The sequence below is a fragment of the Elgaria multicarinata genome, chromosome 2, assembly GCF_023053635.1.
Source record: "Elgaria multicarinata webbii isolate HBS135686 ecotype San Diego chromosome 2, rElgMul1.1.pri, whole genome shotgun sequence".
In the NCBI taxonomy this organism is placed as follows: Eukaryota; Metazoa; Chordata; class Lepidosauria; order Squamata; family Anguidae; genus Elgaria; species Elgaria multicarinata.
Window position 1 is genome coordinate 80225493 of NC_086172.1, and position 10904 is coordinate 80236396.

A 10904-nucleotide genomic window follows, 5' to 3' on the forward strand; every position below is an offset into this window, starting at 1 on the left:
GTGAAAAAAGAAGTGATTTGCCCAAGCCTACACAGGGAATCCCTAGCAAAGGGGAGACTTGAACACAAGTCTTTAAATCCAGACCCAAGGTGATATTTCTCCCCCCAATAAGAGCTACATAAGGTATCACCCACCCACCCCGCTTTATGGAGAAAATTGGCATTATAATGAATACACCTTTACCTCAATAGGCTTTTCCCCAGCTGACAAATGTCTACAGGCATAGTAACTCAGAAGTAGGTCCCACTGTGTTCACTTGCATCTGAGAAAACATGCATGAAATTACTTTAGCAATATTTGCGGGGTGGGTGGGATGTGAAGACTATGACATGTAGGAGACTGTGGTGGGGAGAAAGGGATTATTTCCCTTCCCACATGTTGTGGTACCAATAAAAATCCACCTCTACCCCTTCCAGGTTTATTAACTATATTTATTAACTATAAATATAGCCAAATCACCCCCTGCATAGCAATAGAGTTAAGAAGAAGCCCTTCCATTGGCGTCAATGGATGCTCTGATCTCTGGGGAAGAGATCTGGGAGCCCATGGGCCTGCTTGAATCATAGAAGCAAACCAGTAAGCAATCGCTTTTCAATACTTTGTTCTATGAAAGTGGTTGAGTTTATTTTTAATATTTTAATATATTTAACACTGCATTATTTGTTTGTTTCCTTTCTATACTGCCTAATAGCTGAAGCTCTCTGGGCGGTTCACAACATTTAAAATTAACCATTTTAAAATAATCCTCTCCATGATTTTAACCTGCTCAGTTCTTTATGCTGGCTTTTTCTTGCTGCTTTTAAAAACAATACATTTTGTGTTTTATTATATGTTTTTTTAATTGGTTTTATTTTCGCTTTTATTATGGATGTCACCCTGAAAGCTTTGGCTATACAGCGACTTATAAATTGAATAAATGAATGAAAGACATACATACCTTATGTTCCATTCATGAGCCAGATTGTGGCCTTAACATCATCCGAATGTGTATTGTTTTTTTAAAAAATTGTGAACCACCCAGAGAGCTTTGACCATTGGGCTGTATAGGCACACAATCAGCCAGTGTGTCAGTATCTCTAATCAAAAGAAATCTGGGTTGCCTGCCTGATAAAGCTGGACACTAAAACCAGGTTCTCGCTTCCTAGCTGGCCTGCATCCCAAGAAAGACGGCCAAAGTTTTGCTGGGGAGTATTTCATCAGCATTGCTCCCTCTAAATTGTGCATCCTCTGCTAACAAACATTACCACAATGACATGGACTTCATGGTGCCTCATGGCAGACTAGCTTGGTGCTCTTTTGTTGGATTGTCTGTTAGAACCTGCTCAAAAAGAGAGAGGGTGAGGATGGTTGGACAGAAGAACTGCCTGAAATCGAGCTGCTGGCAGTCAGTGTTGACAATGCTAGGCTAGATGGACCAATGGTCTGACTCAGTAGAAGGCAGCTTCCTATGATGTTCCAAAAAGCTTCTTGTGGATACCAGCAGAAGTGTTCTGAGTGGAACTCTGAACACAGATGCTCCTGTTGGACTAAAAACTCTGGATCCAACCCATAATCTACATCTGGAGGGACTCAGTTGGGGGAAGGTTGTGATAGAGCAGGAGAGGTGGGCAGAAAGCAGATCTCCAGATGTTTTGGACTTCAGTTCCCAGTATTCCTGATCACTGGTCATGCTGGCAGGGGCTTCAGAGAGTTGAAGTCCAAAACATCTGGAGATCTATCTTTTGTCTCTCTCTCTGTGATAGTTCTGTCAAAATTTATAAATCAGGACACCTAAGCTAAACTGATTTCCATATTCAGAGGCAATATAAATTTGAGTATCGGTTGTCTGGGTGATCAGGGGACAGCTGTTACCTTTGTGTTATACTTGTGAGATACAGACTCATTTGGCTAGCCAGTGTCAAAAACAGGTGTCATCCAGTAAAGCAGTTCATGAAGTCTAATCATATATATGTCCTAAGTACCACCTGTCCAGATCTACTTGGAAGTAATTACCACTTATACAGGTCAACTTGGAGATAAGTAGAATTGCAGCTGTCAATTCTTACATTGACCCTGTAGAATCAATGTCCCATCCATGTCCTTTGTCTTACATTCTAGTTGGTTGCACTCTGCACCCAATGAGCTGAATAGTTTTTTTTAATAAAATGGAGCAATCAGGTGGCTGCTTTGCTAATCCCATGCAACTCAGTTGGAACTTGCATGGGAGTGTGGGCATTTGCCCAATACCCGCAGCACAGAGGAAAGGATGGGGAGATGTTGGATGTGATCCTTCCTTTGGATCACTTATTTACATGGGTGAGATTTGGGGGTGGAGGCTCTGGGAAGAGAATATGGGCCTGTGAGTATTGGTTTAATCAATTCCAGAATTTCTCTCAAGTGTTTTTTAATTATGCCTTCGCCAACCTGGTGCTCTTCAGATATGTTGGACTACAACTCTCAGCCTGCCTCAGGCAACAGGGTTGGCTGAGGGATGCTGGGTGCTGTAGTCCAACACTTCTGGAGGGGCCTTAGGTTGGAGGAGACTGAGCCAGAGTGTAACTGAAAAGACTTGGACACCACTGAGGACTTAATCTGTGCCAGGCATAGCCCTCAGGCTGTATCTTGGAAGGAAGGCAATAACCTCTGAGTATGTGCAGAGTGCTTCTCTCTCCCATCACCAAGTAGCTACAGCCTCAGGGGCATCAGATTGGAGAAGGGCTTGTTTGACCGCAACTCCTAATGGCCCTAGCTAACATATCCAGTGGTGGTGGGTGGTGGGAGATGATGGGATTTACAGCTCAGCAACATCTGGCATTGCCGTTTAAGAAACAGAGATGACACTTGCTCCTCAGAGATGAGCACTTCTGTGGAGGATGCATGAGAGTGTGCTGCCACCACACAGAATGGTGCCCAGAGTTTAAAGTCTATTCATTGTGCTGATAATTTAGCCATTTTTCAAATCCATGCAGCCCCACTAAAATCGGAGCCACCAGCCTGCTCCCAGCTCAGTGGGTTTGGCTTGCACAGCCTTAATTAGGAATCCCCCCAACCCACGTCAAAGCATCATTTAGCCCATGCATGAAAGAGCTAGATAGTTAACTATCTTAGAAATAGGAATTTCAAGCAAACCCACAAGTTTAACTGATTTGGGCTACTTCCCCAGCAGATACAGAACAAGTTCTTGCAATTTCTTGTGGGACTTGAACCCAGTACCTTTGGTATGATTATCCTAGAAGTCCAGTGCGCTATTCATTGTACCACAAAGCCGTGCACTATAATTTTTTCCGTGGCTCTTGACATGGCCGTTTACCTATTATTTTAGTAGTAGCACAAAAAACATCCAATGTTTAAAGGGAGTCAAAAAAGAGAGAGAGGGAGAGACAAAAAAAATGCTTTTCGCTTGCAATTGCAGCTATATATGGGGAGGAGTGCTAGAAGAAAAGAGGCTCAAATAAGGAGGGGACTTATTTAAAACGTCAGTAACTGGAAGGAAAACTCTCTGTACCAGAAGTGGGGTTCGAACCCACGCAGACATACGCCTATTGGAACTTAAGTCCAACGCCTTAACCACTCGGCCATTCTGGTATCTGCCATTATCTCTTCTCACTCATTCAAACGAGGTGAAGTTCAACGTTTATAGTTGTCTCTCTGTGGGATGCCTCAACCAGCCAGTCAATTCGTATAAATTCAAACGCCAGCGGCTGCTCCTCTCTCGCTATAGCAGCCACTAGTCAGGGTTTCGCTTTGCTTGGAAAGCCCTCCGAGACACCGCCTCCACCTCCTCTCTGGTGATTCGCTGTACTATGAGTCGGGAAACGGGATCAGACCCTTGACTCCACCTACTGCTTAGCGGGGAGGCGCTTGACGCGCAACGTATGAATCCATCTCCTTCGCGTGCTTGAACGCCCGGAACTCCCAAGTCCTCCCAGCTGGGCTCTCTCTCCCTTCTTCTAGAAACTGCAAAGCGCTCTCACGGCCACGATAAGCGGAGGAGCTCTATGCGGAGGCCTTTCAATGGCGGAGGCTATCTGCCCGTGTACTCTCGTGGCTTTTTCTGCTCTCCTGGCCGCGAGAATGGATAAGGGGCGACCCGGGGAAGGTCTCCCTCCGCCTTCCTCCCCGCTCAGAGAGAGGATCAAAAGCAAGCAAGCAAGCCGAGCCTTGAATCTCCAGGATAGCTTTAATACAAATCGACGCTCTAACCGGACTGGAAGAAGTCAGTGGGGGGGGGGGGGGGGGGCTTCGGAAGCGGTAGCTACTCGGTGGTGAGAGACGCACTCTGCACATCCTCAGAGATTATTGCCCACCTTGCAGGACGCAGCCATGGGATGAGAGAGATTCAGAGGCTACGTTTGGCACCATTAAGTCCTAAGCCGTGTCCAGGGCTTTTCTGTTATGCTCTAGCTCAGACTTCTCCAACCTGATGCCCTCCAGAAATGTTGGACTACCATTCCCAGCTTTGCTGGGGTGCTGGGAGTGGTAGTCCAAGATATCTGGAGGGCACCAGGTTGGGGAAGCTATTCTAGCTGCAATCCATACAACAACAGTTCTAGGTATCTTCCATAATTGGTTGTGCCTTTATATTGTATTTTATATTATGGTTTTATACTGTTGTTTTATACTTCAAATAGTTTTAATTTTTGTGAACCACCCAGAGAGCTTCGGCTATTGGGCGGTATAGAAATGCAATCAATCAATAATAACTACGCAGGCTATTGAAATGTTCTGTGAAACAAATAAACAGTCAGACAATGATCCATTAAAATAGCAAGTTCTTTATTTCACACTTTCTGGAAACAATGCAATGAATGTGTGTGTACGTGTATATGCCATTTCTCTCAGATGTTAGAAGCTATGCATGCAGAGTGCGCATACATGGAAGCAACGAGAGACAGCCTACCAGGGCATTTCCTGAGCGACTACATTTTGTAAGCGCTGCCTAGCCTGGAAAAACCTAAACCAGGGGAGCGTTCCCAAAGTGTTGAACTAGAAGAACTCAGACCTGCTATTTTGTGCTAAATAATCTCATTCAGTCTGCCACCACAGGCGCTATTTAACATCTCCAGTGGAACGTGGAGGGCACCTTCACAGCCATGGCTGAGCAGCTAAGATGCAGGAGCTGCTGATCCAAGGAGCTAAGTGCCTGTGTTGGTTCGAACCCCGCTTCTGATAGGGACCTTTCAAACAAAACCCTTCTCCATCTAAGAGAAATGCTCATAAGTATAGAGTAGCTACAATATATAAGAAAAAGTGGTCATCATAATGAAGATCAAAGCAGCCAAAATTTCTCTCTTCCTAAAAGAGTACTGTAGCAGACTCCTGGCAATCCAGAGCACTTAGAGATCTCTGCCCACGCCCCCTTGCAACCAAGTGGCACGGAAGATTATGTATGGGGATGGGAAGATTCACTCATTTCCACCCATTCACTTCAGATCAGTCAGGAATGCTTATTTAAAGAAAAAACATTCAACCCTTGAATCTTGATTTTACTAGAAATCATGTGCTATCCATTGTGCCACAGAGCTACAACACCACTCCAGTTTGTGGCACCTTACTTTTAAAATGGTATTTGCCTTATAAGTAGCATGCCACAACATTTTCAAATAAACACTAGGAGGTAACAAAGAATCATAGAAGAGTATTGTTAGAAGGGGCCTATAAGTCCATCCCCCTGCTCAATGCAGGAACTCACTTTAAAGCATCCCTGACAGATGGTTGTCCAGCTGCCTCTTGAAGGCCTCTAGTGTGGGAGAGCCCACAACCTACCTAGGTAACTGGTTCCATTGTCGTACTGCTTTATTTGCTATTGGCTTGGAAATGAATTGCAGCTACAACGGGGGACAAAGTAATAGAAGAAATTATCGTTGTCAGTCATTAGTTTTAAACGTTTGAATTAGTTGTATGTATTTTATGGTGTTTTTATTTGTGTTGTAACCCGCCTCGATCCAGAGGGAGAGGCCGGTAACAAATAAATAAATATATTATTATTATTATTATTATTATTATTATTATTATTATTAGCAGACTAGTAAAAGACATAAGGTATCTTGTTTACCAAAAGTGGAGTTTGAACCAACAAGGATGGCTATTATTGGGTTGTTAAGTCCAACGCCTTAACCATTTGAGAGAATGTGTGTTAGTAATTACCTGTGTATTGTCCTCATATTAAAAAGAGGTTAAGAGCTACTCACTATTCTGGAGGAATCTATAATAAACTTGATCTATTTAGTTCATTTTCAAGTGCTTCTATATCTGTTCTGGTCACTAGCATCAAGTGATCCTCACTGGGTACTTTTCATTAGTCAGTCACTCTCCAGTTCCAAGGTAGGAATCACTGAGGGGATTAACACTAAAAAATCCACAGTTGGACAGTGCATTTATTAGGACCCAACCAAATGCCATAAAACGAGCTGCCACAATTACTACTATACTGTAACAACTGTTAGTACCTTAGAATATTGAGCAAGTGGGAAGGAAATATCAAATTAACCAGGACCTGCTCATAACATCAAAGCAGTGTTGGATCGGGACTGCAAACTTCCCAGTGGAAGGGGGAGAGGAACCAAGAATTCCAGGCAGTTCCACAATCTCATTTGGTCACCGCTCCAAATCAGCCACTCACAAAATCTGGGAAACTTCCGGAGTTAGGTCTTTCTTACTCAGCTGCCAAACAATTTAAGTGTTTTCCAGCAGGAAATATCTTTGCTACTGAAATTTCCTCAAGGAGCATTGGAATTCTTCTAGGTTTGTTTTCGTCTACAAAAGGGTCGACTCTGGTGGGACTCGAACCCACAACCTTTGAATTGCTTCAACTACACTAGAAGTCCAATGCGCTATCCATTGCGCCACAGAGCCATATCGCTAAAGCTCTCCTCTGGCTCTTAAAGTGGTACTTACCTTAGCGTTAGCATAAGAATCTCAACCATTTACTGGGAAGCGAAAAACAATTGTTTTTGTTTTGGGATCTTCGCTGGAGTACTGGAAGAAAAGGGGCTCCTTTACAACGACAGTAATTGGAAGGAAAACTCCCTCTACCAGAAGTGGGGTTCGAACCCACGCAGACATACGTCTATTGGATCTTAAGTCCAACGCCTTAACCACTCGGCCATTCTGGTGCCTGATTGCGCTGTTGTGTTTGGTTTTCAAACGAAGTCATTCAAATGAGGTGAAGCTCAATGATCTCCCTGCAAAGTTCTTCAACTAGTCGCTCCATTCGCACAAACTCTAACGCCCGCTCCTACCTTCCCATGCCAGCCGGTAGTCGTGGCTACCCTTTCCCTTAAAAGCTACCGAGATTTCTTCTTCCCTCCCAGGCGGTTCTCTGTACTGAGAATCAGGACACGGGAATAGACTCCTTCCTCCACCTCTTCAACGGTGCGGAGGGGGACGGGACGGGACATTTACACTGTTTAGTAGTGCCGAGTTTGCACGTACCATGAATGCTTGCGCGCAGGTCCAGCACTTCCTGACTGTGTTTCCTTTCCTCTGGGAACTGGAAAGCCCTTTCCGGGGCCATGGTTTCCCCGTGTTCTCTCGCGGTCTTTTCTGCCCTCCCAGGCCGCGAGATCGGGGAGTCTGTGGGGGGAGAACGACGAGCGTCGGAAGAGGACCACCCAGCCACCCCCAGAATCAAAACACCCTTCCTGCTAACGGAGCCCCAGCGTGGTCTCCTGCAAGCCGGACAATGTGTACATTCCGGTTCCTTCTGCTTAAACTCAAAGGCTCCTCCTGGGCAGCACAGCTCTGTGATTCTTCCTCGACTCCTGCAACGGAGTTTACGAGCCTCGTGGATTGACTTTTGGTATTCAATGCTTACGTCTCGAATGGAAACTCCGCTCCTTAATCACGAATGGGAAAGGGGACTTGCTGTGAGGTATAAGCACTCTGCACATGCTCTAAAGCTCTTCCACTCATCCAGAGAGGTAGCCGTGGGGTTAAACGCCGGGAGGCTAAACCCGGCAGAAATTAAGCCCCGACTACTTGGCGTCTAAGGGAGCAATCCTATGCATATTTAGACCGGGGAGGGGGGAATCCTACAATTCCCGGCATTCAACAGGCATGCTAGGCGTTATAGGACTTTTTCCCTGCCTAAACACATATATGCAGGGCCGGCGCTACCATTAGGCCAACTAGGCAGCCACCTAGGGTGCAGACCGCAGAGGGGCGCAGTACTGACCTTTAAGGGTCACAGTTTTATACAAATTAGCTGTTTTAAGAAAAAAAAACATAATGAAAGGAAAATATAATAGTTCAGAAATTCTTCTTGAACAGCTGAATCGAAGTTGGCAATTTTTTTGGGTGGTGGTGGTGCAAGTAGCTCGCCTTGCCTAGGGCGCAAAATAGTCTGGCACTGGCCCTGCGTATATGATGGCATCCTAAAGTTATTTCCCACCCCCCACTTTCTTCTCATCATTTCTATTTACCCACCCTGGCTGGAAGCACCGTCAACCCGTGTCTCCAGAGAGAGCTTGCTTGTTGCATTCACTTTGTTGAGAAACCTTCCCCAACCTAGTGCCTTCCACATGTTTTGGACTACAAGTCCCAAGCATTCTTGACCACTGGCCATGATGGCTGGGGCTGATGGGAGTTGAAGTACAAAATATCTGGAGGGCACCAGGTTGGGGATGGCTGTTGCAGAAAGGTAAGACTCACTCATTGGGAAACTGTAAATGCACCAATGACAGAAGCCCAGAGCGGATTCACCATGACATTGGAGCCACCATCCTCCACTGGTATAAGCCTTTGTTTCAATTAAGCTGAATTTCGCAGACATGATATCGTCCTGCATATTCAACAGTGTGTGATTATGGTGTAATTCCTAGAGGTTGTGTAATGGAACATCTAGAAAGGCAGAGAAAGATCCTCCCACCCTGTGGGGGGGGGGGACACACATGTAAAGAAGCCTATCTTAATTCAGTAAAGAATCCAGACGCAGAAGCCCCACTAAAGATGCAGGATAAAAGCCTCATGAAGAAATGCCCTGGAAGCTCTTCTAAACTCCCGAAAGAGCTCTGGTGGGGCAATGGAACTCGGAGTAGGCCATGGGACTGAGTCCCACCTGGATCAGTGTGTTTTAGAGGGATGAATAAGAAGGGATTTATCTCTTGGCCCTGAGAATTATAGTTCGGCTCACTGACGACAAAAGACCTTGTTAACTTTATTGATTTATTTAAACATTGTATCCCACACTATATCATTGTGATCTCAGGGCGGCATACATGTTCACCAGCAATAAAAAGGGCTTGCCTGAAAAGAAAACACATAAATAGCAACCGAGCTTTCTTTTTCCTCATTCCGGGCAGAGGAGTGTTTTCCTTCCCTCCCATCACCATAATAGCGGTTGTACTTGACATACGTTGGATTGTTAACATAAATACCAAGTCCCCCTCTCAAGCATGGCGACGAGTTGGCAGCATGATGAGATGTGTCAAAGACCAGCTAGCAAAGGGAACATTTCCATAGAGCAGCTAGGTGTAGGGATCGCTCTCTTGCTCTCCGAAGATCCCGAATTAGGTAAATAAATGTGCATAAATGCAGCTGACTCCCACACACCTCAATGGGGCTTATTTCTGAGCAGAAAGATCTAGGATTGTGCTTCCACGATCTGTTAAACATGTTGCTCCCCAAATCTACCACCCTCCATGACAGTAAAAACACAACATTAATTTGCTGCCCTTTCATAACACCCCCACTCAGCTGCCTTTACTCTGCCTAATGGTAGAGCTGGCCCTGCCTGGCTATTTTCCACTTGAATGCTGCATGTAGGCTGTCTAGGTCTGTAGTCATTTATACTTCTGGGCATAAACGTTTGAAAGTAGATAATTTTCAGGGGGTTTTGAGTTTCTTTTTGGTTCTTCCTTTCTAGCGATTCCACAAATAGTTCCAAAATGAACATTCCTGTGGAAAAGTGGTAATGAAAGCGCATTGGGCATGTTGCCTCTAGTCAGACGGGCTGTTCTATATTTAAACCTTACTTTGCTCCTGACTCATGGACTGTATCGTTCTTTTGCCAGAAAATTCCTGTAGAATTTACAGTGCAATCTTATGCATGTATACTCAGAAATAAGCCTCAATGAGTTCAGAAGGGCTGATGTTCTGGTACGGATTGCCATCAAAGGCTGTAATCCTATATGCATTTAACTAGGAGTGTTCCATCAAGCGTAAAGGCTCTTATTTCTAAGTAGACCTGTATAGGATTGCACTGTTATTCTGCTTTATTTTTAGCGGCTTATCTTTGCCAGCAAAGGTTGAATGAGCCTTCCAAAAGCAAAATCCAAGCTGTATTAGGGTAACTTGGTCAGATTTTATACTGGGAAGAGCACAACAATTTTTACTTTTGCCCAAGCATACTACAAATCTGTCATGTTTTCAACCACGGAAGCTTAGCTGTTTGGGTCCTTCCTAGATTATGAGACTGCTTCCATTATTGTTGCAGAATATTCTCCCATATAGCAGCGTACCAGCTATATTTATCATCAGCCACTGCCTTGCACCACTGCCTCTCTCTCTCTCTCTGCCCAAATTACCAAAGTGACATCGCTGCCCAGGCTTTCAGTGGATCAAGTGGGACCATTCCACAAATTCTGGTTAAACCGGCACAGCTAAGCGCTTGGACATACAAATTAAATTAAATTGAGTAGAGAAGTAAACCAAGCAGAAAACGGTAATTTTAATTTCACCAAGTGGAACTGACTACAGCAGTGAAAAGGTTGGCAAGTTTTGAATTAGGTAGATAGAACAATGTAGCAAGCCAAAAGTAGTATTGAAAGTTAGGCATGGCTTTTTTTCACTTTCCAGAAATATGACATAACCTGCACTTATTTTATTTATAATTTATTAAAACACCCCACCAATTCTTTCACATCCCTCCAATTCTGTTGTGCAAGTGGCCGCCATGGCTTGCACAAATGGCAATTTAACTCTTC

General features: G+C 44.6%; 3 non-coding genes across 3 annotated transcripts; all 3 read right to left on the reverse strand.

Moving 5' to 3' along the window:
• Nucleotides 1–3481: 3481 nt before the first annotated feature.
• TRNAL-UAA (transfer RNA leucine (anticodon UAA)) lies at nucleotides 3482–3564 on the reverse strand. The gene has a single exon. It is a non-coding gene; the product is annotated as a tRNA-Leu (tRNA).
• A 3183-nt stretch (nucleotides 3565–6747) lies between these two features.
• TRNAR-UCU (transfer RNA arginine (anticodon UCU)) lies at nucleotides 6748–6834 on the reverse strand. Its single transcript is given in 2 exon segments — nucleotides 6748–6783; nucleotides 6798–6834. It is a non-coding gene; the product is annotated as a tRNA-Arg (tRNA).
• Nucleotides 6835–7011: 177 nt separating this feature from the next.
• Nucleotides 7012–7094, reverse strand: TRNAL-UAA (transfer RNA leucine (anticodon UAA)). Its single transcript has one exon. It is a non-coding gene; the product is annotated as a tRNA-Leu (tRNA).
• Between the last annotated feature and the right edge of the window lie 3810 nt (nucleotides 7095–10904).